Raw genomic sequence first — 13,310 nt, 5'->3', positions numbered from 1 at the left:
TAGACTACAAAAGTGGATAATTAGGTGGAAAGGAAATTAGTATCGCTGGGCAGAATATTGGTGCTCATTAATTCAATACTAAATAATATGGTATTGTATATCATCTCTTTTTTTCAGTTACCAAAAGGATTCTTACATCGATTTAATTATTTATGCTCAATATTCTTTGCAAAAGATTTTGAGAAAAAGAAATATCAACGGGCGAAATGGAATATGTAGTTTGCCGACGGTGAGGACATGGGATTCCTGACCTCGAGATCAAGAACAGGGCTCTCTTAGGTAAATGGCTTTTCAATTTTCTTACCGAAGATGCGGTTTGGCAGAATTTACTAATGAGAAAGTGCATAGGCGCATCCGCATTGTCTCAGGTTTATTGGAAACTGGGGATCTCACACTTCTCGGCTGTCCTAATGGTGACAAAGAAATTCTTTTTCCCATATGGCTCTTCCTCTATTAAAGATGGTTCAGAAATAAGGTTCTCGGAGGATAAATGGATAGGCCATGCAATGCTCGAGAAAAATATCCGGCTCTGTACAATATTGTACGTCACAAAACTGATACAATCGCTAAGGGTTTGAAAAGTTCACCACCAAATATGACATTCAGGAGAGATCTCACGGGGTCCAAGGCTAGCATCATGGAATGCGTTGCCATACCGCCTGACTTTTGTCCAGTTGATACATGGGACCCATGAGTTTCGATGAAATCTACATGAAAATGATAAATTCTATATGAATTCAATGTACAAAGCACCAATCCAGCTAGATGTGCTGGTTGATAATAATATATCTTTTTTGGAAGATCAAGATTCCGCTAAAAGCGAAAGTTTTCGCATGAAGGTGTAATCCTCACTAAAGAGAAGGTTGCTAAACGCAATTTGGCACGGATATAAAAGATGTGTCTTCTATCAACAAGACGAGACTATCAAACATTTATTTTTCCATTGAAAATTCATTAGATCTATATGGTCAGTCATAAAAATAGGTTCTACCTTATATTCACCACGTAGTGTTGAAAATATAGCTGGCAATTAGCTAAATGATGGATATGGTGTTTTTGCATCCGGGTGCATATGCACCATTTATTTAAATGGCAGTTTGAACTTATTTAAAAATATCAAACAAATACAAAAAGATCTCTCATGTATATCTTGACATGTTACATGCTCACAAAGTTGTTTCAACAAAAATCAACATGTTTTTTTTTTTTTTACACAAGGCACACAATATGTCGGTTTTACGTGAAACTTTACGCGCGCACATAGAACATGTCCCTTTTACATGCGATTTTTTCCTATTTTTTTATAACTTTGAAATATATTTTATACATATCATGTGCCGGGATCAGTTTTCAGTTTTCGCTAAACGGTGTGAATTATAGGTTTAAACTATATATTAGGGTGGAAGCGGTTGCATAATTTGGTCTCTTTGGCTATGTAGAAATGACAAGTTTTTTAATGGTAAAAAATCTTCTCTCATGCACGTTATCTACCAGTGTACATCTACGCTCCGTTCAGGGTCGCCTCTTCAACGTGTGGATCATCATAAGTTTACAAGTTTACAGAGGTATCTACACGGTTAGATGACATGTCGATGGATGCTTTTTCCGAACGTGTATGACATCATAATGTATAGATAGACCCTCCATCACCTTAGGCGATTTTTACAATTTCTCAACATTGATATGTATTCCACCATTTGAGTTTGTACTTTGACTTGGTTTGGTAATGTGCATCTAGCTATGCAGATGCCGGATGTAATGCTTAGTTTTTTAAGTAACAAAATGTTCTTTATAAAAAAAACTCTCTAATGGATCAATCGTTACTATTATTGGTCGTGAGCAGAATCTTGTAATCCATTTGTTGGCAAAGTTAGGCCGTACTAGTTCTAGATCTTAGGTCTGGTCTGGTTCAGGCCCTGAGCTTTTGTTGGCTCAATGCCACACCGACTGTTCACATGTTGAGTGATTAATATATTTTCCCATTTGCAAAAAAAAAAAATGCATGCTTCCATTTATTCTCACGGAACCTTCCAAACATAATTGACAGCGCTCGTGCGCGAGGGTGCCAATTTAAGCACCACGGCCTGACATCATGTGCGCCACCCATCCAAGCATCGACGGTAAAGCTTTTTTTGGAAAGAACATGAAAGTTGCAAGGCTTCACAAGGCAACTTACTAGGGCGTGGCGCTGAGGGACTAGGGAGCTGACGTTTTCACAACATAGATTTCAAAAATAATTGACAAGTGGGGGTAGATACCGGAAAATTGGCAAACCAATTCTTACCAACATTTATCATTGGGTTAGGGAAGTTCTTATTAACATTTAGTGGAATCAGTTTAGCCACTAACCAAACACACCCTACCACGATAGACTTCATGTAGTCGGGCCAGGGTTGTCGCGGGATCGGCATTTCTTCAAACCGTGAAGATATGTGTACCATACATTCGAGCAAAAGATAAATAATGCATGCTATCTCCCACAAAGCATTGGACCAATTAGGCTGTCCATTCAATGTGGGGCTGGGAACGGATAAAAAGAATGCATGGAGGCGATGATCGCCGCCAGTGACGACTGACGATGACCGGCGAATATATGGTTCCACATGTCTGGATATAACCGACGATCAAGTGGAAGAACCTCACCTACCACACAAGCAGCTACCGACCTGACTCACCACAACGGAAGCACTATCAGATTCGTCTCATAGCCACTGGTCGGCAGTACAGAGAGTTCTTCCACACAGACTGTTACGACTCATCATGAGACGGTTCCTCGCCTATGCGAACGCTGCCCTTTTTTCCTTTCTTGGGAGCACCTGGCTCAGGCTTCTTCCGACGCCGACGCAGCGTCGGTCGCCGGCGTTCACATGAGCTGCTACGACTACCTCTGCGCAAGTTGTGTGTATCGTGATTCTCATATGTGGAGTATTTGTTCTTAAGCTGTTTTTCTTCAATGGGTAGCTGTCACCCTGGCTTGCACGGGCTCTTGAAGTCGATAGAAAACTAAGCTAATCATTAGTAGAAAGAGGTTTTCGTTCGGAACTTTAGTACCGATCATGTGATAACCCAGATTTTTGGGCTTTTATTAATTTATTAAGATAAAAGTATAGTTAGCTTTTAATCATTTGTTTTATTTAGCTAATGCTAGTGCTTAAACTAGATATTTATCTTTGCCTGCAATTTGAATTGAAATAGCCTCGCATAATGAATTTAAAAGTTGACTAGTTTGCACACGTTAAATAGTAGTAGTACTATTGCATGCCTCGGCTAATTAGACGTAAGCTAGTAGGGTACTAGATATTTTCTCATGAAGATGGAGCGTGGCTTCTTGCTGGAGCGAGGTTGGAGTTGCTGGCAACGGCCGACCAACCAAGCGATTCGTGGACTACTGCATGGTAGTCAACCTGCGACTCTTTGACACGTGCGAGCGAGTTGGCCAATGGAAGTAGCTTTGCTTTCCTTAGATCAGCAGCGTTAGCTCTTTTTTTTTTTTTTTTTTTTTTTTTTTGAACAAGGAACGGTCCTGAAGGACCTAGGTGCTTTCCATTCAACACACATTCAACACAGCGGTGCGGTACAATTTACAGAAAGGTCCACAGCAGAAAGAGCAATTACAACCTGGATCCCATCAAATGCAAAAAGGATCCTAGAAACATAGACAAGAACGCAATCGGATCCCTCACAACCGCCAGCGAGCTTAGGACACAGACGACGGCCATCCACGCTAAGACCGGGGACGAAACCACTTGATCTCTGCTGGAAGAAAAGCGCCGCCGCGCATCCAGGAAGGGGCCTCCGAAGGAGGTTGAGGATCTGACGCCATCGCATCAAGATCAGGAGCAGCTGCCCTACAGCTTCTTGAGTCGGCAGCCAAACCTGGGCCACCGAGGATGATCTCCACCAAAACACAACACCTCTGATTCCCTGCGGCTCGTCAGCTTCGCCACCATCGACATCCGACCACCTCCTCGACCCACCACCATGATGGCCCAGAGGAAGAGAACGAACACCGCGAGCAGAGAGAGCTGAGTCGCCAAGAACACGAACTTGGACCTTATTTATGGAGCCAACGATGATCTTCACCGTCGTAGCCTTCGGCTCTCCCCATGAGAGCGCCACCGCAACTGGAAGAAGAACCACTCCAAACCAAACCTGGTCCACGAAATCCAGCTTGAGACTCCTGTAGCAGGCCTTATTCAGAGGGATGCAAGCACCGCTCCACACCGTCTGCGCCGCCACCTGCCATCGGTAGGGCGCAACAGAGCAGAGAAAGCACCTTGGAGGTGTGGAGGATCACGGTCCCTCGCCGGCGGGGAGTTTCCATTCTAAATTTAGTTTGCTTTTCAGTCTCTTTTTTGGGATGGTGAGGCGGCGGCTACATCCTGAAGTCTGAGTAAGGTCCTCCCCGCCCTATCCTCGCTCCGGTGGTGCATCTAGCGCTGACGGAGGGCGCGTGGAGTTGTGTGCCCGTCGGATCTCCTGGGATCCGGTCGGTTTTCTTGTTTATTGGTGTGGTTTCATGATAGTCTCTTCCGATCTACGGTTGTCATCATTGGCGATGGTTGTCTGCTTCGGTGCGCTGGTCCTTTGGGACCTTAGCACGACGACTTCCCGTCTGTCTACTACAACAAGCTCTACTACGACAAGCTTTGCCTGACTCCGGCGATGGAGGGGCGAGGATAGCGGCGCGCCTTCGGCTCGTGCTAGTGTTTGTAGTCGTCGCTAGGTGGTCCGAGTACCAATTTGTAATTTTCTTTACTTTTTGGGTTATTTGTACTACTGTTGATGATTATTAATAGATTGGTGGATTTCTCGCAAAAAAAAGTAGCTCCTTTTCTACTTGTAGATTATATCTTGTTGATATTCCGTTGAAGTGCTAGTACTGTTAATCTTACTTGCTCTTACTGTTGTTGAACAATTATTTTGTTGAGTCTATCTCTATCATATGCACTTGCTATCTGAATGGATGTTGTTGTACCTTGATTCTTGGTCATGTATGATCATTGTGTTGTTGGAGAGAGATGGGTAGTCATCTCCGGCTTTTAGAATCGTATAATTTGCGGGAGATCATGTGGAGCCTTGAGGTTATTGACCTCAAGATAGTGATTTGTATCACTTACCTGCAAATATTCTAATCTTGTTGTATTGTATCACGACGGTAAACATATTGTACCGGTCACAGTTCAGGTATGGGACTGTCTGTGTTCTCCGCTGGGGACGGACTCTATTCGGGAACGTGTCGGTGATAGATCCGTAGGAGCGACCGACATCAGTAGGTCAGAGTGTCCGGGTCTTAGCAGGTAAAAGGGCACTACTTGGCTAGCATCGGTGGAGCTAGTAAAGAGCGTAAAAGTGTGGATATTCACCCATGTGATTCCTGGGTTGGGAAGCTTGTTGTCATGTGTGATGCCAATATATTCCTCGTCCATTTTCGTTAAGTTCCATTCCTTTGTTGTATCCATGATATCCGGTTCCGACCGATACTTTGTTATTATCCCTTGATTTCCGCTAATCTCTTGATCGTCTATTGTTTCCTTGTTATATCTACTTGCTGAGTATGCCCTCGTACTCACCCTTGTTTCCTCATTTTTTTTTAAAGAAGTTAGCATGTTTGGAGATGATGCAGAAGCGTAGCGTAGTTCCGCGGGATGGGAAAATAAATATTGTATCTGGACTTGTGTAATAGAAAAGATATTGAATAAAGTGTTGTTTTAGCTTTTAAATATGTTTTAGTTTGAGCCTTACATGTTTATAATCGCAAGATTATAAATATGTGGCGTTGTCACGACTAGGCCGGTTTCGGGGCGTCACACATCATGTTTGGTCTGGCACTAATATGAGTATTAATATTAGTCCTGGTTCTAACAGCTAGAACGCCGCATGAGCATTAGTTCTGGGTCAAACGGGACCTTTAGTCCCGATTAAAGATACCAACTGGAACTAAAGAGTTGTGGCAGGCTGCGGCTGGTACGAAAGTATTTAGTCCTGGTTGGTGTTCTCAACCGGGGCTAAAGGTCTATCTTTAGCCTTGGATTGGGACACCAACTTGAACTAAATATTTTCTGGGATTTTTGCCTCCACACCCCTCGCCTCTTTTTAGCTTTGTAAAATATAAAAAAATGAAAGATAGTTTAAAATTGAAAATCCTTTGAGATGTAGGTAGCTTAGGTGATCTAGTTATTATGAAAAATAATAAACATGAAAAATGGTAATAACTTTTGCATATGAACTCGAAGTGCCAAATGGAAATATGAAAAAAATTCAGATTTTAGGTTTTGACAAAACAAAAATATAAAAAAAATATTGTTATTTATTTATTCAATATTATTATTACTTCATTATTTTATTGTTTCAAATAATTATTTGAAATTCAAACAATAAAGAAGTGTGAAATCGTGACCAAGCGATTAATATGATACTAATATTAAAAGGTGTGCTGGTGTACTTGGAAGGTTGTTCGGAAGAAACTCAAAAGTTAAGTGTGCTTGGGTTTGAATAGTTTGAGGATGGGTAACCGATCGGAAAGTTTGACCACGAGTAAGTACTTTGATTAGAGATTAAGTGTAATTGAAGATTAAACTGGTCAAATAATTCAAATACTAGAATTTCTGAAAAAATCTTCAAGTTCCATGAATTGTTGATCCTCGTCGCTTTCTGAAGTAGGATCTTTATCCCTTTTCATCTTCTTCTTGTGATTCTGCAAGCGATTAACTTCGGGCACTACCGCTTTACAACATGCCTTACTCTTCATAATAAATACATTCTTACTAAAATGTTCTTGACAATACCAAAAAATATGTTGCAGAGTTTCATCATAAATTTTTAAAAGAAAACCATCTTCGCTAGTCATGTGTGTTATGGTATGTATTAGCAGCTCATGGGCACCTTCGAAAATAACATACTCCAACGATTTACTAGTAGCATCACCATTATTATAAGATACTAGAGATTCATCATATGTATGAGAGCAATGAAAATAAAAGTGCCCAAATTTCAGACATTGAGGACATATTATTGTATCACTTATTATAACCGAAGAACTTAACCTTTGAGCATATTCCATTACATCGCAATACATTTTTCTTACAGTCATTTTACTATTGCTCATTTTTTTCTTCGTACCACTCCTCATCCTCCTCCATTGATGATTCATGTATCTCATTAACAACATCATAATATTCATAGAAAGATTTCATCTCTAGTTCCTCACCAAAGTTTCTAAAATCATTATCTAGCACAAAGCCTCCTCGAAATAATTATCATAGGTTTGGATCTTATCGGAATCATCATTAGAGAACATGACATCATTAACAAGGATACTATTTGTGTGTGTAAGTTTATTTTCGAAAGTAGGAAATTCAAGTGGGTGATCAAATCGTTCCTCTTCGTTCTTGCTAAGGTAATCAACCATTAGCTTAGTGGTAGTCTTACCTTTTGATCTACCTTCAACTAGTAAAGAGAGTACAACGTCGAGTGCCACCTTTTTATTAGCAACATGTTCTGGTGGTTTAGATGAAGGTTCTTCAAGTGGAGCTTCCTCCACTTTCTCCTTTTGAGCATCATTTGTCTCCTTCATTACAAGTTTCATCTTTTCAAACGTAGTCATCTCGGAAGACATAATTAGTAATATTTTTTTTTATAATTTTTTGGTTTTATAATTTTTCGGAGAGGCACACATACATACATGCATTATGGTGATCATGGTACGGAATAGTAGCAGTACTTTGCATGGTACTATGGCTGCAACGCTGTTGCTACTACCCTCTGGATGCTACTGCCGCGACCAGAAGGATTCTAAGCAATCGAGAAGTCAGAAGGCCGATGTGCCACGCCCTAGAGCTCGGCTCCGGACCTGTAGGTGCAACGCCCCAGCCTGTGGCGCCACACTTTTGATTCCCGGGTCCTGCGATGCCACGCTAGCACACCTGCTGCGCCGAGCTATACGGCGCCACACCGTGGTCTCTCACGCCTCACATATAGGCGCGGCTAAAAAGGGTTATTCTTGTGAAATAGTTTCGCCGAAGGTTTACTTGTTAAAATAGTTTCGTGTAAAGGTTATTTTTTGTCGAATTCGAGATGGGTTTCCCTGTTTTTCCGGTAAGCATAGGCAGCTGGTGGCGTGAGGGAGGAGGATGTGGTGCTGGTGGAGTAGGCTAGAGGAGCTGGTGAGTTGTTGTCCGGTTGTGAAGTTGGTGGTCCTAAACCCTGAGGGGATCGTTTTACCTACTAGTTGGGAGGGTCCGTTGGTTTCTTTCGAATTGGACCATCGCCGGTTTGGAGACACTACCAAGGCCCATTTACTCGTCCTTGAACCATACATCACTTGTGTGTGTGTATATGGCGTGTTTGCTAGCCCGCGGGATCTCTAACCAGGCCCCGGGGAGAATATTTTGAGAAACACTGATTTTTAGTCTTTTCAAAGTCACATTACTATAAATGAACCATTTTTTCCTGCTCGTTATGGCAGATCTTTTGATGTTTTTTTTCTAAAACATAGTAAATACGCTCACAAATACGTATATACACTCAATCATATGAACGCACACTCTTCCAATACCTAGCTACGCACCCTATGGTATATTTCTATGTCTAGGGTCTCTTTCTCTCCACTGGTTGAGTTTTTTTCTTCCCCTAGATTAGATTTGTTTCCGAGTTTGGCCGAGGTTTTGTGAAGGGATTTGAGGAACTGCAATATGCCTGATTGGCTTGGCTAGGTAGGAAGTCTGAGCAGTTTGTGGAGTAGTTTGGTCTGATTGTTTGGAGTTGATCTGCAAGGCAATGAAACTCCTAGGTTAAAATTGTCATAGTCTAGCCTCGGACGTGGCAGCTCTAGAACTCCTCGATATCCATAGGAGAGTGAGAGCCGATATTATTTCAGAATCTCATATTGATAGGGAGGGTGCTGGTAAAGTTCGTCGAAGATTAGGTTTTAATTCTACGTTGATTGAGGAGAGTGATGGTAGGAGTGGTGGCCTTGTGCTTCTACAGAGAATAAAATAGTTCCGCATTATATTGGTCTCAATTATACCGATATTTTTGTGGGCGATGTAGGGGAGTCTCAATGGCGCTTCAGAGGTTTCTATGGTGAGCCAAGCTGGGAGAACATGGGCAAGTCTTGGGACTTTAATTATTAGCCAACTCAACCTTGAGTTTGAATGCCTCCCTACGGCTCCTTGAGCTTCGCGGTCAGGTTGAACTCCCACTAGTAGGAAAAGCCTCATCAGTGGCGCACGGAAATGGGATTCTGTGGCGCATGGGAGGTGTGATACGTCCCAAACGTATCTATAATTTCTTATGTTCCATGCTACTTTTATGATGATACTCACATGTTTTATACACATTATATGTCATTATTATGCATTTTCCGGCACTAACCTATTGACGAGATGCCGAAGAGCCAGTTGATGTTTTCTGCTGTTTTTGGTTTCAGAAATCCTAGTAAGGAAATATTCTCGGAATTGGACGAAATCAACGCCCAGGGGCCTATTTTTACACGAAGCTTCCAGAAGACCGAGAGAGAAACGAAGTGGGGCCACGGGGCGCCGACACAATAAGGCGGCGCGGCCAAGGGGGGCCCGCGCCGCCCTAGTGTGTGGCCCCCCTGTCAGGCCTCCGACTCCGCCCTTCCGCCTACTTAAAGCCTTCGTCGCGAAACCCCCGCATGCGAGAGCCACGATACGGGAAACCTTCCGGAGACGCCGCCGCCGCCAATCCCATCTCGGCGGATTCGGAGAGATCGCCTCCGGCACCCTGCCGGAGAGGGGAATCATCTCCCGGAGGTCTCTTCATCGCCATGATCGCCTCCGGATCGATGTGTGAGTAGTCCACCCCTGGACTATGGGTCCATAGCAGTAGCTAGATGGTTGTCTTCTCCTCATTGTGCTATCATGTTAGATCTTGTGAGCTGCCTATCATGATCAAGATCATCTATCCGTAATCCTACATGTTGTGTTTGTTGGGATCCGATGAATATTGAATACTATGTCAAGTTGATTATCAATCTATCATATATGTTGTTTATGTTCTTGCATGCTCTCCGTTGCTAGTAGAGGCTCCGGCCAAGTTGATACTTGTGACTCCAAGAGGGAGTATTTATGCTCGATAGTGGGTTCATGCCTCCATTGAATCTGGGGGAGTGACAGCAACCTCTAAGGTTGTGGATGTGCTGTTGCCACTAGGGATAAAATATCGATGCTTTGTCTAAGGATATTTGTGTTGATTACATTACGCACCATACTTAATGCAATTGTCGGTTGTTTGCAACTTAATACTGGAGGGGGTTCCGATGATAACCTGAAGGTGGACTTTTTAGGCATAGATGCATGCTGGATAGCGGTCTATGTACTTTGTCGTAATGCCCTGATTAAATCTCATAGTACTCATCATGATATATGTATGTGCATTGTTATGCCTTCTTTATTTGTCAATTGCCCAACCGTAATTTGTTCACCCAACATCTCGTTTATCTTATGGGAGAGACACCACTAGTGAACTGTGGACCCCGGTCCAATTCTTTACATCTGAAATACAATCTACTGCAATTGTTCTTTACTGTTCTTCGCAAACAACCATCATCATCCACACTATACATCTAATCCTTTGTTTACAGCAAGCCGATGAGATTGACAACCTCACTGTTACGTTGGGGCAAAGTACTTTGATTGTGTTGTGCAGGTTCCACGTTGGCGCCGGAATCCCTGGTGTTGCGCCGCACTACACTCCGCCACCAACAACCTTCACGTGCTTCCTTGACTCCTACTGCTTCGATAACCTTGGTTTCTTTCTGAGGGAAAACTTGCTACTGTACGCATCACACCTTCCTCTTGGGGTTCCCAACGGACGTGTGTTAATTGCATGCATCAAGCATATTTTCTGGCGCCGTTGCCGGGGAACGAAGAAAAGCTACACCACAGAGATTTCTATCTCCCACGTCAACCACGCGCCAGTTGTGGACAGCAAGCATATTTTCTGGCGCCGTTGCCGGGGAGATCAAGACACGCTGCAAGGGGAGTCTCCCACATCCAATCTCTTTACTTTGTTTTTGTCTTGCTTTACTTTACTTTATTTACTGCTTTGTTTGCTCTTATATCACAAACACAAAAAAATTAGTTGCTATTTTTACTCTATTTACTGTCTTGTTCTCTATATTGAAAACACAAAAAAATTAGTTACTTGCATTTACTTTATTTAGTTTGCTTTATTTTCTATTACTAAAAATGAGTAATCCGGAAGTTGAAGTTCGTTCATTTAAGCAACAAGGGGGAGAAAGTTTTAAAGATGCTTGGTATAGAATTAGTGATGCTCATCATAGGTGCATTAAGAAACACTCCACTATTATACTACTTAGGAACTTTTATGTTGGTATCTCTAGCTGGAATAGGTATGTTCTTGATACTCTTGCGGGAGGTAATTTCCTAGGCACTCCTGCTTTAGAAGCTAGTTGCATTATTGAGAGTCTAGTTGGAATACCACCTGTTAATGAAGCTAAAATTGAAATCTCTCTTGAAGATGTCATGAAAAAGTTGGAGGGCATAGAGAAAGATCTTCCAAGTATTGAGACTAAATTGGGAATATTACTTAATAGCACTGATAAACTTGATAAATCTCTAGGTGGAATTAATGAGAGAATTGTTATTTTAGAAACTTGTGCTACTCATGATAATCGAACCCATAGGATTAGTGAAGTTGAAGAAGCTATGGGAACCTTGGGTTCAACTTTTTCTTCTCTTAAGTTTAAGGAGAAAGCCTATGTGGGTAAGGAGCAAAAGTTCATGTATGTCTCTAAAGTGCCTAAGCCAAAAAAACTATTATAGGCCTAAAATTGACAAAGCCCTTAGCACCACTACGGATGAGGGAGCATCTAAGATACCTATTGATGTTGATGCTTCGTCTCTTGATAATACTTGATTCACACTTTCTGCGCCTAGCTGAAAGGCGTTAAAGAAAAGCGCTTATGGGAGACAACCCATTATTTTACTTCGCACTTTATTTTATATTTGAGTCTTGGAAGTTGTTACTACTGTAGCAACCTCTCCTTATCTTTATTTTATTGCATTATTGTGCCAAGTAAAGTCTTTGATAGTAAAGTCGATACTAGATTTGGATTATCGCACAGAACAAATTTCTTGCTGTCACGAATTTGAGCAGTAGTCTCTGTAGAAAGTTTATAAAAATCTGCCAATTTACGTGCGTGATCCTCAGATATGTATGCAACTTTCATTCAATTTGGGCATTTTCATCTGAGCAAGTCTGGTGCCTCTTAAAAATTCATCTTTACGGACTGTTTTGTTTTGACAGATTCTGCCTTTTATTTCGAATTGCCTGTTTTGCTATGTTTGATGGATTTCTTTGTTCCATTAACTTTCAGTAGCTTTGTGCAATGTCCTGAAGTGTTAAGAATGATTATGTCACCTCTGAATATATGAATTATGCACTGACCCTCTAATGAGTTTGTTTTGAGTTTGGTGTGGAGGAAGTTTTCAAGGGTCAAGAGAGGAGGATGATACAATATGATCAAGAAGAGTGAAAAGTCTAAGCTTGGGGATGCCCCCGTGGTTCATCCCTGCATATTTTAAGAAGACTCAAGCATCTAAGCTTGGGGATGCCCAAGGCATCCCTTCTTCATCAACAACTTATCAGGTTCCTCTAGTGAAACTATATTTTTATTCCATCACATCTTATGTGCTTTACTTTGAGCGTCTGTTTGTTTTTGTTTTTGTTTTTTTTTTGAATAAAATCGGATCCTAGCATTCTTTGTTTGGGAGAGAGACACGCTCCGCTGTTTCGTATGAACACATATGTTCTTAGCTTTATCGTTAATGTTCATTGCGAAAGTTGAACTACTTCATTCATTGTTATATGGTTGGAAACGGAAAATGCCGCATGTGGTAAATAGTATAATGTCTTGAATAATTTGATACTTGGCAATTGTTGTGCTCATATAGATCATGTTTAAGCTCTTGCATCATGTACTTTGCACCCATTAATGAAGAACTACATAGAGCTTGTTAAAATTTGGTTTGCATGATTGATCTCTAGAGTCTAGATATTTTCTCGGTTAAGGTGTTTGAACAACAAGGAGACAATGTAAAGTCTTATAATACTTACAATATGTTCATATGTGAGCTTTGCAGCACCTTTTATACTTGAGTTTGCTTCAAACAACCTTGCTAGCCTAGCCTTGTATTGAGAGGAATACTTCTCGTGCATCCAAATCCTTGAGCCAATAACCATGCCATTTGTGTCCACCATACCTACCTACCACATGGTATTTCTCCGCCATTCCAAAGTACATTACTTGAGTGCTACCT

This window comes from Lolium rigidum, chromosome 5, assembly GCF_022539505.1.
Source record: "Lolium rigidum isolate FL_2022 chromosome 5, APGP_CSIRO_Lrig_0.1, whole genome shotgun sequence".
Lineage (NCBI taxonomy): Eukaryota > Viridiplantae > Streptophyta > Magnoliopsida > Poales > Poaceae > Lolium > Lolium rigidum.
This window is presented reverse-complemented; position numbering follows the sequence as displayed.